Source organism: Octopus sinensis, linkage group LG17 (assembly GCF_006345805.1).
Source record: "Octopus sinensis linkage group LG17, ASM634580v1, whole genome shotgun sequence".
In the NCBI taxonomy this organism is placed as follows: domain Eukaryota; kingdom Metazoa; phylum Mollusca; class Cephalopoda; order Octopoda; family Octopodidae; genus Octopus; species Octopus sinensis.
In genome coordinates this window covers 684,072-701,398 of record NC_043013.1, presented here as the reverse complement: position 1 = coordinate 701,398, position 17,327 = coordinate 684,072, and the positions used below count along the sequence as shown (strand labels likewise).

Sequence of the window (17,327 nt, the reverse complement as noted above, 5' to 3'; positions counted from 1 at the left end):
GTTTTTTGATAGGAACAGGAAACAACTTTGATTCACACAACAGCAGCAGCAAAATCACTTGAATACAACAGGATGCAACCCTTTGACTGGTTTCACACGAAAACTTTAAGTCAAGGCCAGGATGCTTTTGAGCAACAGTCTGCTTGATCAGGTTAGACCTGGCGTTAAACAATAACAGCAAACAGATGGGACATTGTAGCCACCAACTACCGTAATATTTATCATTTTATTTCTAGATATTTTTTGGTTTGTTATGTTTTGTCTATTATGGTTGCATAATAAAATATGGTGTCGTTCCTAGCAACTGGTGGAAAGGGTAGACCCAGGAAAATGTGGGATGAAGTGGTGAGAAAGGATCTTCAGACACTGGGTCTCACTGAGGGAATACCAAGGGACCAAGAGTTGTAGCGATTTGCTGTACTTGGTGAGACATGTCAAGCTAAGTAAAATCACTGTCTTGCACACATCCAAGCTTATCCTTTCAGGTGTGGGTGCCACTTAAAAAGCACCTGTAGCGCTGCTGTATTAACTTACCCACGCTGGTGACATGGGAAAAGCACCCAGTACACTCTTAAGTGGTTGGCATTAGGAAGGGCATCCAGCTGTAGAAATCATGCTACAACAGACAGTTGGAGTCCGGACAGCTCCCTGCTAGCCAGTTCCATGTCAAGCCGTCCAACCCATGGAGGCCAACATGAAGGCCAACATGGAGACCAACATGGAGGCTAGCATGATGATTTTCAGAGTAAGTAAAATTTTGGATGTGCTGATGTGGTTGGAAAGCAAACTTCTTACCACACAGCCCCGTGTGTGTGAGTGTGTGTGTGTGTGTGTGTGTGTGTGTGTGTGTGAGTGTGTGTGTGTGTGTGTGTGTGTGCACGTGCATGCGTTTGTGCCTGTATTGTTCCCATCTCACTGCACTGCTCGACAGCCACTGTTGGTTTGTTTGCGTTCCAACAACATAGCAGTTTGGCAAAAAATATTGATAGAATTAGTACCAGACTTTAAAAATTGGTACTGAAGTCCATCTATTCAAATAAAAACACTTCACGGTGATGCCCCAGTATGGCCACAGTCCAATGACTGAAGCTTGTAAAAGGCAAAAGGTAAAAATGTTGCATAACCCCCCCCCCCCACCCAAAAAAATTCCTGCCATTAAGAACGATGGAGGGTGAGATTCATGAAAACTGAGTGGAAGTCGTTAGGGAAATAACAGATGAATAAAATTAATCAATGCTTTGCAAACATAACAACCTTGTGTTGTTGGGAGAGACTGACTCATGCCAAAATATTAATTCAACAATTTCATTATAACAAAAATATTCAATAAGTTGCCTAAATGCAAAATAACATTTTGTGAAGTTGCTGAAATATCAAAACCAGTGATGGTTCAATAAGTGTCTTGGAGATTAAAAATCACTCTACACTCTTCATAATACAGTAACAGTGCTGAGTTTTTTGGGAGTTTTCCAGCAACAACTGCAATGTATCATGAAGCAGACAACTAATATCTGATGCTACAAGAAAAGCAACTACTGTAAACACAGTAACTGCAGATGGGTTTCCACTCTTAGTATTGGACCAACAGTTCTCCCTTGGGGTTTCTAAGGGCAGCATCTGACCCTCAAGCATCCTTCCGATGGCCCTCAACAGTCTTCACTAACCTGCGTTTTCCTTTTGATGTCAGTCCTCCTAAAAAATTCCAGGTTTTGGATCAGGCCCCTGGCTATTGGAATATGGGATCAGAAGGGGTCAGACATTATATTTAGACAAGAAAGTCTGGTTCTTGCTGTTATTCTCAAAAGTCGGTTCTGTTTGAGTCGAGCCAGGATCAAAGGAGTTCCACCATCAATCAGGCAGTGAAGTGTTGTCATACTAACTGGTGACATAAAGGATATCTGATTTAACAATGATCCCTCAGCCTTTTCTAGCTCAGTGCCAACCTTGCACCGAATGGTATTCTATAAACATTCTTTATGCATGTTATGCAAAAATTTGGCACAGGCATAGATGGCGCACGGGGGGGGGGGTTTAAGAAATTCATTTCTCTATGTATTTTCAAGATCAGTCTCACTGCACAGCTCCTAGGGTGTCTTCTACTGTGACCCCAGACTGACCAATGTCTTGTGAGTGAATGTCATGGATGGAACTTGTATGAAGCCGTATATAATCATCATCATCATTTACTGGATGTTTTCCATGCTAGCATGGGTTGGAAAGTTTTTCAGGGGCTGGCAAGGCTGGAAAGCTGCACCAGGATCCAGTCATATGTTTTGGTTTGGTTTCTACAGCTGGGTGCCATTCCTAATGCCAACCACTTTACAGAGTGTGCTGGGTGCTTCTTATGTGGCACCAGTACTGGTATCATTGTCATCATCATCATTATTTTAACATCCACTTTTGCATGCTTGCATGGGTTGGAGGATATTTCTTGAAGCAGATTTTCATGGCTGAGTGCCCTTCCTGTTGTCAACACTCACATGTATACATACATACATACATGCATGCATGTGTGTGTATGTATATATATATACACAATACATATCTACACATACATATATGCATGCACACACACATACAAATATACACATGTGTGTATATACTATATACATACACATATATATCTACACAAACACAAAAATATATATGTGCATGGCTGTCCACTTGTGACCAAAGAAGAACATCACTGACCATCACCCATATAAAATGCCAGCAATACCCATCCAGGAGGTTCTTGCACCCTCAGTCAGCTTTTCCCAGGTTTGCATCCACAGTTTCCATGCTCACCATGGCACCTTCCTGCTTGACAGGCCATCAGAAAGTCACCTCACCAGTGATTGCACAACCTAAAATTTTAGGTCCAATAAGGCTTGCACAGCACTACACAAACCCTTTCTACCCTACTGCCATGATCCAAGGAAAAGCCAGAGCAAGAATTCCGGTGCCAATGTTGGTCACAGGCTCAGGAACATGGAAGTATAGACAAAAGATCTCCAAAATGTTGAATGCCATTCCCTACATATCTAGTTTTATCAGAGTCACCTTCTCCTAGGGGTGAGTAGAGCTGTGTGTGTGTGTGTGTGTGTGTGTGGTGTACTGCTACATTGTGTGTGTGTACAGATGTGTTTGCGGGTACAGCTATGTATGTGTGCACGGCTACGTGTGTGTGTGTGTGTGTGTGTGTGTGTATGTGTGTGTGTGTCATGCCTCTTGATGGGGTGAAATGAAAGGAAATCAACAAAATAAAGACCAATGTTTGACCCTCAAAGGGAGTCCCCCACCACCACCGCTACCCAGTGTGCTATTCTTCACTGATTAAAGCCAGTAAAAATAATAAAGAATTATTAATAAATAGAAAAACAAAGCAAAGAAATTATTAGGAAGATCAGGTAGATTTGGAAAACATTGGCAAAAATGTCTGAGAGAGTCTGAAGAGATTTGGCTATTTGCTGCCTGAGTTGTGATCTTGCCGAGTTCTCCCTTTTGCTTTTCAGCCTTCTGGGGTCAATAAAAGAATGTACTAGTTGGGTCCTGCGCTCCAGTTAAAACTCCTAAAAGACATCTTCGATGGGAATGGAATTATAATAGGAGGTTCTTATTTATAAATTCGAAGATTATAGGCACAGTTTGCTTCCCAAGCGCATGGTTTCAGGTTCCACCCCACTTAGTCTTGAGTGTGGCACCATGGGCCAGCCTCTTCTGCTATAGCCTCAAGCCAACCAAAACCATGTGAGTGGATTTGGTAGATGGAAACTGAAAGAAGCCCACCGTATATGTCTGTGTGTGTGTGTTTGTCACCACCACCACCACCATCACTTGACAACCAATGTTGGTGTGTTTATGTACCCGTAACTTAGCAGTCCGGCAAAAGAGCCCAACAGAATAAGTACTAGATTTACAAAGAATAGGTCCTGGGGCTGATTTCTTCGACTAAAGGATGTGCTCCAGCATGGACACAGTCAAATGACTAAAAGAATAAAAGAATATGCATTAAGATAGAAGAAATCCATTCTTCCTTTAACAGGCAATAAATTTTCCTAGAGACCAAAAGAAAGAAGGGGTGAAGCAGTAAAAAAACCCACTTGAAACTAGAGAGTCACACAGAAACCCAAAGAGAAATCTCTTGTCTTAAGATAAATATAGCCAGGCCTATTCCCCATTTTTTTTTTTTTTTTCGTTAGGAGGGGGTAGCCACAACAAGACACACACCAGGCATTCCATTCATTTCCCAGCTCAAAAGGGTGAGCCTCATTCTATGCTGGGGTCAAGGCATAGAATGCAACCCCCAATATCAGCAGTGAGGCCTGACAGCATATGCTGGTTCCGTAGCCCTTTGAGCAACATCAAAATTCACTCATCTGTCCAGAAACACTCTCCAAGCATTCCTGCCATTTATAAACTCTTCAAATAATTTGCTTTGTTCTTTTACTGGTTTCAGACTTTGGATTATGGCCATGTAAGAGCATCACCACAAAAGGTCCGGTCAATGACATGGATCCCCAGCACTTATTTTAAGTCTGGTTCTTATTACACTGGTCTCTTTGGCTGAACCACTAAGTTACAAGGGTGTGAACAAACCAACACAGGCAAATATCATCCTCATTTAATATCCATCTTCCATGCTAGCATGGGTTGGACAGTTTGACAGGAATTGGCAAGGCTGGAGAGCTGCACCAGGCTCCATTGTCTGCTTTGGTATGGTTTCCACAACTGGATGCCCTTCCTAATACCAACCACTTCACAGAGTGGAATGGGTGTTTTTTTTTTTTATGTGGCACCGACGCCAGTGGGGTTGCCAAGTAACTTGTGAGATGAAAACTTCTCAAGCTGGGAGATTGAGTGAAGCCACAACAAGTGGTTCCACAAATACAAGTCTGCATAAAACATGCTTCAGTCTCCAAGTTCATTCAAAAGGCATTTTGAAGCTATATTAGGAAACACTTGCCCAAGGTGACACACACAGGGACTGAAACCCACACCACATGACTGCAAAGTGAACTTCATAACCACACAACCATGTCTTAGTTTTACTAAAATGTTTACTTAGTAAAAGTAAACATTTTAGTCTTGGTATTTATTGCTTTCATTGTTTTTCTATTCAGATAATTTGATTCTAATTACAAAATCAACAGAGAAGCTATGAGTGTATTAAAGCTAATTGAAGGGTGAGTGAGAGAGGCAATCTGAAGCTTTTAAAAAGCAGAGAGAGGGACTCCAATAAAATATCCACTCAGCTCATAGCTAGGTGATCAAGTAACGACAAGTGCACTAAAAACAACAGCTATGACCCTGATAGTGTTAGCAAGGCAGAAGTAAAAGGCTGTGAACTATTCACTCTAATGTTTCAGATAACATCTTTTATCTTAGGTAAACTTTTTAGTTTTGGGTGTGGAGGTAAATCAACCTAAGTTTAAATTACAAAAGAAACTGCCTATGTAGTTACACAGGATGATAATAACACAACAACCACAGCACCTCATAGAAAACTTATTCCACCTACATATTTCCTGCAACCACGTTGATCAAACCAGCCTGCAAAGGTTGATCCTCCTTTTTCAGGTCTAAAAACCACTTTTTAGAAAGACAGACGAAAGAAGAAAGAAATGCGCTCTTTAATAATAAAAGAATTTATCTCCTCAGAAAAGTAGGTTATAAGGTATAGGTGTTAAAATGATGTACTAAGTATGTAGTTGTATAGCGTGTAGTCAAAAGTATGTGGTTGTAATATAAGTCAAACAGTGAGATCTCAAAATTATTTATAGATGCTGCAGTTACTCAAAAGGAAACCAACCAAGCGCAACCAAGTAGATGATTAATATAAGCCTGAGAGATGGTCTGTGTACAATTATATTAGGCATTAGGGAGCCCATTTAGCATGTAATATATTGTGTACACTAATCAGAAAATGTGACAATATTCTTTTTAAAGTTAATTATGGAAAGCCTCAGGTCAATTAGGATCAGGTAAGATCTGTAATTGAAGGTAATTTCAACTTTGATCTTCCTTTTTCTTATATTCAACGAACCCAGCATTTTTTTTTAATGCGAGGGAGTTATAAGAGAAAGACTTGGCTACTATTTCTAGCTTGGTGAGTGACCATGTAGAGACTCTCTCAAAGCTCATTTAAAATAAAGAGAGATGAGATAAAACAAGGAACTAAAGATGTGATAAAAATAATGAGCAAAGCAAGATAAATTAATTAAACGAGAGTTTGTTAGAAAGCAATGACTCACTCTTGTTTTAAATGGTATATCTTAGACATTAATGCTAGTAGCTGCAGTTTTAAAGAAACTTTTATACACACATGCATATACATATATATTTATATTCATACACACACATAAATTTCTGGCAGTATGGATAAAAGGAGAAGAACAATTTCTTCAAAGACAAAATGTGTGGAACAGTAAACCACACAGAAAACTTAATAAATCCTTAAATGTCACAATTCTCGAGCACTCCCTCAGCAAGTCTGTACATGCATGGACAAACTAGATCAGCAGTTCTTAATCATTCCTCGGCACTCCCAAAGCAAATCAGTGAAAACTAGAACAGCAGTTCTTAACCATCTTTGTTTCTTTTAGTTTTGGGCTCCATGCTCCCTTATCAAAATATTTCAGAATGCCAGTCCTTACTTTCTAAAATTGAATTGAAAGGGCTGTTCCAAATAATGTTTAAAATATTGAAAACCATCATCATTATTATCATTATTATTATTGTTGTTGTTGTTGTGGCAGTGAGCTGGCAGAATCATTAGCACACTGGATGAAATGCTTAACAGTATTTCGTCTATAACTACGTTCTGAGTTCTAATTCCACAGAGGTCAACTTTGCTTTCATCCTTTCGGGGTCAATAAATTAAGTACCAGTTGGACACTGGGGTCACTGTAATTGATTCATTCCCCCCCACCCCAAATTGTTGCCCTTGTGACAAAATTTGAAATTATTATTATTATTATTGAGTGAGCGAGCAGAGCATGTCATCGAAGTGACACTGGGGTAAAATATACGAAGCCCAATATACCCATCATGACTACCCGTCTGATAAAGGTACACCAGGCACATGCATCACAACCATATGTGCGCGACATGGGGATCTCATATCAAGATAAAACAGCACATGACCTTGCAGGAGGCGCCCAGTTAGAATTTTCTTCAGGTTGAGTAGCTCATCCCGCTCAAACGGTCCCTGAATAAGGGTTGTTTAAGGATGTTGAAAGAACCACCCATGTTTCCAGAGGTGAACTATTCAAACCCCAAAGAATCCCTCTCAACACATGGCTATGATGCTCCCCCACTACTTCTGCTCGTGATCAGAGATGCACATATCGTCAGCCACTAAGGGACATGCTCAACTGGTTACGGTCAAACAACTGACAAGCAAATCTGTGGTATTGAGCAGAATATTTGCTGTAGCCCATCTTTTGTACCAATTATTATTATTATTATTATTATTATTATTATTATATGTGCATTTGTTTGAATTATTTATATAATGGAGTTTTACACATTTAGAAGTACAAGATGATATTGACAGATTTTTTAAACCTGAATAAAAGGCTGTTTTAACCAGTGTTAACCTCTAAGCTCGTGTGGGACGGAGGTGGAGGTACAGGCAAGGTTTTTAAGATGAATTTTTTTTTTTTTTTAACTGAAAAAATTTGAGCAACAGTTGCTTGCATGGATGCAGACAATTTGCAAACAAGATAAAATCTGCAGAGAAGCCAACCACAGCAAAAAATTAGGGGGCGAGAGGTGGAGGATGGTTCATACCCGATAACTTAACAGGGTCCGGTTACTGAAGCATACATCATACTTCAATGAAAGAAATGCTCAATAGATTCTTTTATCTTCTATTATCTTTGCTTCGGTCATTAGACTGTGGCCATGCTGGAGTACTGACTTGAAGAATTTTTAGTTGAATGAATCAACCAGTGTTTCTTATTTTTTTAAAGCCTGGTACTTATTCTATCGGGGCCCTTTTGCCAAACCACTAAGTTACAGGGACATAAACACACCAACAACGATTGTCAAGCAGCAGTGGGATACACACACACACATACATTATGAGGAAACTAAAGTTGGAGATTTTCTTCACCAATTCTTGGATATGCAGAGGAGAGCTGCAAAGAGTACAATGCAGATTGTTTTTAACTGCCAATCCTAATTGCAAACACGACTGTGTGGTTGAGAAGTTTGCTTCCTAACCACATAGTTTTGGGTTCAGTCCCACTGCATGGCACCTTGGCCAAGTGTCTATGACTATAGCCTCAAAACTTGGTAGACGGAAATTGTGTAGAAGCCTCATGGTGTGTGTGCGTGTGTTTGTATGAGAGACAGAGTAGCTATCTTTCTTTGTTTTGACATCATGTAATTTGTTGTAAACAAGTATCATCATCATACAAGTAACCCATCATTCGTTGACAATCCTCCAGGAAAATATGTCCGGTCATGAAGCAATATTACCTTGTTTGGAGACAAGTGGAAGTTGGTGACAGCAAAGGCATTTGGTAATAGAAAATCTACCTCAACGATTTCCCAGTTGGCCCATGCAAGCATGGAAAAGTGAACATTGAAATGATGATAATATACATATAATAATCTATTTCATTTGCAATCAACATCATTTAATGTCTGTTTTCCATGCTGGCATGGGTTGGGCGGTTTGATAAGAGCAGACCAGCTGAAAGGCTTTTCAGGTTCCATATGTGTTTTGGCATGGTTTCTATGGCTGGATGCCCTTCCTAATGCAATGGGGCTGAAAAACCTCATTCACATCAATATGTGAACGTAGAGGAAATACATATGCAGCCCTTTCTGTCACTGCTGGGTACGGATGAGGCATCAAAAACCAAAATTCCGTGACTGGATTTCTCAGATATATTTCTTGTTCCTAAATCCTACATTATCTTCAAAAATTCATCTCAATATCATCAGGAACTTTCCCAAATAAAACTTTAAATGGATTTCACACTTAATCCAAACTGCATCACTAAGTTCAGGACAGTGTATTGGTTGAATGCATTTTCCAAATCAACCATCCTGGGAAATTTCATTTGTGACAAATTCTCGAAGTACTTGTTTTCACTAACAAGAATTGGGGAGTTTCTCAAATAATGCAACATCTTTAATACTTTCTTGTCCAATATCTCAGCTTGCTCATGAAAGCCTTCAAGGAGTTTTACGATGTTTGCATTCTTTCCTGGTATCTGAAGATCCATTCAGATACCAGGAATTTTCACCTGAGCTTCATCAGTAAGTTCAAATACTTTTCCTGAAATACTTCTTCTCAAAGTGAAGGCATGTGGCCTAATGGTTATGATATTGTACTCTTGATCACTTAATCATGAGATCGATTCCCAGGCTGGACAGCACATTGTGTTCTTGAGCAAAACACTTCATTTCATGTTGCTCCAGTCCACTCAGCTGTAAATGGGACCCCCCATGATAAAAAAGCTTTCCAATCAGTGGGGAATGTTGGCTTACTTTATTAGCCAGTTGGGGTGGCATCATTAGAAAGCTAAAACAAAACAAAGTCCATTGTGACCAGTGATATATAACAACATCTGGAATACCAAGATTTCCTCTTGAGAACCATCAAACATTTGCAAAGAAAACAAGCAAATGATGACCTAATGCTTTAAGGACTTGAAAAGTTGAGAGCTCTTCTTTTGACAAAATCCACAACTGGAATTGCTGAAAGTGTTTTTGATGTCAGTGCCTGATGAAGGGCCATACAATGTCTTTAATTTATGGAGGAGATTTTTCCACACAAACTTGAAATTCGGATAGTACTCCATCCACAGACATTATCCCAACAAAATGACTTTTGATTGCATGAAATTATTTTACTAGTTTCAGCTCAAGGGCTGGGACCATACTGGGATACTGCCAAAGATGAAACTGTTTTCGAAAATGTCCAACGCCTTGATAGTTGTTCTGAGAGGATGACAAAAGAACATCTCCTCTTTAAATGAAATTGAGATAAGAACATATCTCACAAGCACCAACAACTGGGGACATAACACAACATCATTTGGTTCAAGTTGAACTGAAAAGAAGCCAAGTGCTACAACATTAGCCTCCAGCACAACTTGATCTTTGATATCAATGGTCAACTAATTCATCTTTCAACAATACTATTTGATTAGGAAACTCCATTCCTCAACACAACTTCCATTATACTGAGAGTACAAAGTCTGATCAAAACTTCTTCAATTGTCTGCGAGTTTTTCTGCTTTGCTTTCTCCAGAATTACAACATAAGAAGCTTCAATCGCCTTTTGATTCATTTCTCAGAATGGGGGTTCATATATATATATATATATATAGGCACAGGAGTGGCTGTGTTGTAAGAAGATTGTTTCCCAACCACATGGTTCCTGGTTCACCTTAGGCCAGTGTCTTCTACTGAAGCCTTAGGCTGACCAAAGCCTTGTGAGTGGATTTGGTAGATGGAAACTAAAAGAAGCCCATCATGTATATATATATATGTGTGTGTGTGTGTGTATATATATACATATATATGTGTATGTATGTAAGTATGTATGTATTTGTGTCTTTGTTTGTCCCCTCACCATCACTTGACAACTGACGTTGGTGTGTTTACATCCCCGTAAAATAGCAGTTTGACAAAAGAGATTGATAGAATAATTACTAGGCTTACAAAGAATAAGTCCTGGGGTTGATTTATTCAACTAAAGGTGATGTTCCAGCATGGCCGCAGTCAAAATGACTGAAACAAAAGAATATATTTTGAGAAAATTCTCAAAAAAGATTTTGTCCATGTTGACGATGAATATTCTGAAAAAGTTATTGAAACTTTGTTGGTTTTATGGAATCATTTGACAAAGTTTTGCCTCAAATGACACATTGCAGATTCCTTTTTTTTCTTTGATGACAATAACTTTGAACCTGTATCAATTACCATATTTTAATGTGTATAAGGAACCCATTTTTGTCAAAAATTAGGTTAAAAAAATTGGGGAGTTTCTTATACATGGATAACATAATAATCCCTTACTAAAACCCCTAGAGGTTCATTTATGTGTGCCTCAGACTTGCTTTCAATTTGTTTCTTAAGGCAGGGGGGAGCCATCAATCATGGAATATCCATAATCAACCCATCTAAACCCACCAAATTTGCACTGAGTGGCAATGCTGCCGTGTTTTTCAAACTCCTCATGCTGACAAAGGACAAAAACGATAAACAAATGATGCAAATCAAAGTCAACAAGGACCGATTTATCTCCTGCATGATACACTGGACTTTGGTTCTTCATACAGCAAGCATTAAGCATGCAACCACCTCCCTCGTAAACATTGACTTTGTTCTCCAGTGATACATCGTGGCTGTGCTACGAGTGATATAAAAGCCAACCAAAAGCCAGAAAACATTTAAAATGAACTACAGTGATAACCATCAAAGGTTGTACTGCTGTTTATAGCAATTATCATGTGATCAGCCAGACTATCAGATGTTATACATCACTAGTCACAGGACTGGCCCTAGGTTTGCTGGCACCCCGGGCAAGCTGAACTTTGGTTGTGGAAATTTTCTTGTCTTTGTCATGCCCTCTTTGACGCTCTGGTTGACTGCCCAAGCTGCCAGTACCTTCAGCTGGCCCTGATAGTCACAATACCATTTGGCATTGTTTTAGCTTTTGAATAATGCAACCCCAGTGGTGAGGTGGGCGGGCCAACAGTCCCCCAGATCAGAAGATTAGTCCATCGCAAGGTTATCCATTTACAACCGCCAAGATTGACCGCTAGCTCCAAAAGTTTTTTTTTAATTCTCTCTCAGTTTATTTCCTCATGTTCCTTTCTATTGAAGAGCGAAGGCTCGAAACCTAAAAAACTTTTTCACCTTCCTGAGCATTAAACTAATACACCTGTTTGTTGTTTATACACCTGTCTTCATCTTTTGTTTTTCTGTAAATTTCAATTATCCATTTACAGCTGTGTGGACTGGAGCAACATGAAAGTAATGTTTTGCTCAAGAACTAAAAATGCAGCTGGTCTGGGAATCAAAACCACAAACTTATGATTGTGAGTACAACACACCTAACCACTTGGCCACGAACTTTCATACAGCAATTCTAGTGGATCTTAAAATATGTGACCATTTCAAGCCAAACACCAAGACAAACTATTTGCTCCCACTTGGCCACAAACACCACCGTAACTTCTTTGTCACTGTGAAATAACATTTGGTCTGCTAGATAAGATGAATCAGCCTTGGTTTATTAAAAGAAAATATCTATTTAAAAAGTAAACCATTTTTTCTGGGAAAGTGTCATTACACATTCTAGATATTAAGATTTTTTTTTTTAATCTAACCATTCATGAAAAGACACAACAAGGTTAGACATTTCAATAGAACTTCTTGTGTCAGACACGACTTTTGCGACTGGCACTACATCATTACATTATCAGTTCACTTCCGTTTAGAAAAACGCAGACCCTTTGCTTCATTGCCAGCCATGCAGCATCACAGTTGTAGAAGTAGACTGACAGACACATACATACATAGACAAACAGACATGTAATACCATGGCCATCCCTACATACAGGAAAGGCATTCCCAACTATGCCTCCCACTTCTCCTATCAACTAAGAAGTCCTTATCATGTGAGCTTGTGGTTGCTGGGACGACATAAAAAGCACCAAATAAACTCAGTAAAGTGGTTGGCATTTGGAAGGGTATCCATCCATAGAAACCATGTCAAAACAGACAATTGGAGCCTGGTGCAAGTCTCCAGTTTGCCAGCTCCTGCTAAACCATCCGACCCATGCCAGCATAGAAAAATAGACATTAAATGATGATGATGATGATATATAAATGAATTGGTACAGAAATGGCATTCTTTGTCACAATTAATGGTTACCATGATACAAGCCTAACGAGGAGTCCTCAGTAAGGTCACGGTATCTGGTAGTAACAGCAGCCACCCACTCCTTTAAACAGGTGCACTGTCTTACAAAAAAGGATATATTGGATAAACTATTCAATTCTTTTACTTGTTTCAGTTGTTTGACTGTGGCCATGCTGGAGCACCGCCTTTAGTTGAGCAAATCGGCCCCTGGACTTATCCTGTGTAAGCCTAGTACTTATTCTATTGGTGTCTTTTGCCGAACCGCTATGTCACGGGACGTAAACGCACCAACATCAGTTGTCAAACGATGTTGGAGGAAAAAACACACACACACACACACACACACAAATATACAAGAGGCTTCTTTCAGTTTCCATCTACCAAATCCACTTACAAGGCTTTGGTTGGCCTGAGGCTATAGTAGAAGACACTTGCCCAGTTTGAAGAAACAAAAAAGACAAAATGTTCACAGCTAGAATACCTCTGATGAATCAGAGTTGATCTGAGTTTGATAACCACTTGAAGGGTCTAACTCAATCTGCAGACTTTTACTAATGTCACAAGTAATCCAACCCTTCAAGATGATCCCCCAGCATGGCCGCAGTCCAGTGATTGAAACAAGGCAAAAAAAAATAGTTAAAAAGGATTGGTAGAAAATTAAATGTCATTCTCAGTGCTGTGACACAAGAGAATCCAAAAACCCAGTCTTCAGTGACTCATTGTTTCTAATAATAATCTGTTTACTTCAATCAAATCTTAACTCGCTTGTGCGGTGACCATTGTAATTGATATGGGTTTGATTATTTCTGCATTTTTGCAGTTTTCTCTGTAAAATGGTCCTCCTCAGTGGCGGACTGACCAGGTTGATAGCTTGCCCAATGGCAAGTGGACCCCTGCACCATTAGAATCCATATATAGGGGCCCCATCTCCTCAAGTTTGAGAATTTTTTATTCACTCCTGGGAAAATGCATTAATTATTTCAGCCTGGCTGTGTTTGTAGACAGTTGAAAAGAAGACTTTTAACAAAAAAGAAAAACATTAAATGATAGCATGGTAGTTGCGGATGCCCGCACCCCTTAGTCTCCTGGCAACCAATATTTTGAGACCCGGTCCGCTACTGGTTCGGCCAGTCTCTTTGTCAACTTTATATGTAGGAAGTACTTCATAGCTGATTTCTCTGAAAAATATATCTTCACTCACAAGTTGTTAATTTGAATATCTATACACAGGCGCAGGAGTGTATTGGCGCAGGAGTGGCTGTGTGGTAAGTAGCTTGCTTACCAACCACATCGCTCCGTGTTCAGTCCCACTGCATGGCACCTTGGGCAAGTGTCTTCTACTATAGCCTCGGGCCGACCAAAGCCTTGTGAGTGGATTTGATAGACGGAAACTGAAAGAAGCCTCTCGTATATATGTATATGTATATACGTGTGTTTGTGTATGTGTACGTTCGTCCCCCCCCACACACACACACACATCGTTTGACAACCGATGCTGGTGTGTTTACGTCCCCGTAACTTAGCGATAGGCTTACAAAGAATAAGTCCTGGGGTCGATTTGCTCGACTAAAGGCGGTGCTCCAGCATGGCCGCCGTCAAATGACTGAAACAAGTAAAAGAGTAGATATTCACATATACTTCGTATACAATTCCGATTTTTCCTTTTTCCTTGTTGAGGTAGTTTTTTTTTGTGGGTGGGGATTTCGATTGTGTAATCTTTTATAGTTTTAATGGTTTTCTTTCTTTTCTTCCTATAAAAGTGTTAACAGATTGTGATTCGTAAAAAAAAATACAATAAATATCCCGTAACTACTCAAATACATTGTATCTATGGAAAAAGATTTATATCAATGTTTTTTGTTGTTGTTTTTTTAACATTCTCAGTCGACAAAAAAGAAATTACAACATAAGACACACAAAATTCCCGATAAGTTTTTTTCTTCTTTCTCACACACGTGCACGTAATGTCGTTTACACAAACTGTATTATTATCATAGTTAAAACTGCGAATGTATCCTTCCCTAATAAGATGATGGGTAAAGAGCAATTTGACAAATATTTTTTGTAACCCGCCCAGAAACCACCAAAGGACCCTGCATTTGGCTCGTATAATAGGTAAGGTGAAGAAGGTTTTAGTCTCAGATCAAATCTGATTGAATAGATTTATAATCGGAGGCCTTCAAACCGAGACCATCACCTCTTTTCTTTATGTGCAGAGACCTTGGTATCGCATTAACCAGCATATTTTGGGGGGGGGGGTTTCACGACTAAGATAGCAAGTCATAATTAGGAGATTTAGCTGTTATTTTTAGCAGTTGGAGCGACTCATGCTCCTCCGTTGGGCAATGATGACAAGTAGTGAAAACGTGAGTTAAAATAGCTTCAACAGACGAGTATAAACGGATAATCTTTAAAATGTAGCTGACAGGGTTTCGTTTAGTGAATTATGAATAAAATATACAAACTCCATGTCAACAATGCAAAATTATTAAGTGTGAACGAAACGAGGTGGTTTATGAAAAATCATGTTGTATTTGGAAGATGTTAAAAATTAATTCAAATATCTGTTGAATAGATAGATCTTTGACGAGTACACCCCGGGTATATATCAGACCCGTGATCCTTACTGAAAGCTCTGTACCTTTTACATAGGTTTAAACATTTACGCATTCATTCAATTGCAAAGCAAATGGAAACGATGGATGTTATTACGATCAATAAAAACAATAAACATTATGGACTGGAAGACAAATAAACGAACACACCCACCAGGGTTGAACGACATCGTCTTATGACAAATTCGTTCTTTCCAACAAATAGGATCACTCACCAACAAACATCCATATATTCACATTCACTTCACTTTGGTAAACTACAGTAATAACTGTTTCTATTATTATTACTACTGCGGTATAAGACCACATTAATAATATCAAGGATGGTGGGAAAAGAAAATTTCTCACCAGAAGTCATCTAGAATTACTAATAATGTCAGATTTGAGTGAAAGATTTCGTCCACGACTGATGGGTGCTTCCACAAAACGGTCGGCTTCTTTTTAGTTAAGAGAAAAGGATGCATTTATTTAATTCTTTCATAAATCCTTTCTTTACAATTTGTTATACTTTCTGAGCTTTTTAAAACTTCTCTTTCTTATCGAGGTCAAAACTAAGAGAAAGAAGAAATAAAACTCACGCAGAACCTGCAATATTGACTATAATAATAATAACGATACATTTTTTTACCATAATAACAACAATAATATTAAAGTTATAAATTATTCTTTTAATTATTAAACATTCTTATTAATATTATTATGATTACTAATTGTTAGAGCACTTGCTGTGGTCAGCCTCGCCCTTTATCCTTTCGGGGCCGATAAATAAAGATACCAAATTGCTGGGTTTGATGTCAGAATCATAAAGAATGACCATCTTTGCTCTTAGCCACATACATCTGTATTATTAAGCGTGTTCCTTTATATTTATTTGACTTTTTTCACGCTCCTTCATAACAGTCTGACACTGTGACATCCACTAGAGTCCCAATGTTTATGTCAACCCTTCGTGGTTAATAAAGAAAACGTTTTGGCGGTGGTAATTAGTATTTTTAAGAATAAATGGGTGAATTTGCAAATTATAATTACAGAAACGAGGTCGTTAAAATCCTAATTTTTTTTTTTCTTTTATGCAGCATCAAATAAAGAGAAATCAGTTAAAAATAAATAAATAACAAAAATAGTGTAATAACTTAATTGGCTGTAATTAAAAATTTAACAGAAAACTGTAATTACCAATTAAGATGTAAAAGAGTAAATGAGTTAGAAATGTGTTGAGTACTTACAGGCAAGATTGATTTGCTAGTAGTTTCCTCTAACCGAGTGCTAACGTTAATACTATCGATCGAGAGAGGTCAGTGTTATCTGCGATATAATATTGATAGAGTGAAAGTTTTATAAACGTCACCAGACTGGAGAAGGAAATGCCGTATAAACAGCGAACGTCCAATCCGGAACGACTAGCCAACGAGGTGTGGCGATGGCTCTTCAGCTTTGACCCTTACCCTAAACATCCGTTTGGAAACTAATTAAGAATTCGAGCAAAATTAAATCTCTCTTTCGCTCTTTTTATCTATCTATTTATCTTTATCTCTCTCTCTCTCCCTCTCTCTCTCTCTCTCCCTCAACATAAATCTCACGCATAAATATACAGAGGAGTGTTTCTTCCTTTTTCTGATTCTCTCTTTCTCCATCACCTTTATTTTATTTTTTTTACGTAACTCAATGTTTTAAACTTTCCGACTACAGTTATCTCTTACCTCTTTTGCCTTCCTAACTTTTGATGATATACCTACACTGTATAAAGTGCTGCTGAGCGTGTATATATATATATATATATATATATATATAATGTTCATGTGTATGAATAAATATGGGCAGTTGTACCCACGTGTATC

General features: G+C 38.6%; 1 protein-coding gene across 3 annotated transcripts in view; it reads right to left on the bottom strand.

The window, feature by feature from the left end:
- Positions 1-16,983, bottom strand: part of LOC115220814 (protein lifeguard 2) — a 45,611-nt gene extending 28,628 nt beyond the window's left edge. For 2 of the 3 annotated variants that reach the window (XM_036510236.1, XM_036510237.1), the window contains exon 1: positions 16,716-16,983. The gene's annotated coding sequence lies outside the window, so the exon portion shown is untranslated. The remainder of the gene's footprint in view (positions 1-16,715) is intronic. The other variant, XM_029790980.2, reaches the window with a different exon arrangement.
- Between the last annotated feature and the right edge of the window lie 344 nt (positions 16,984-17,327).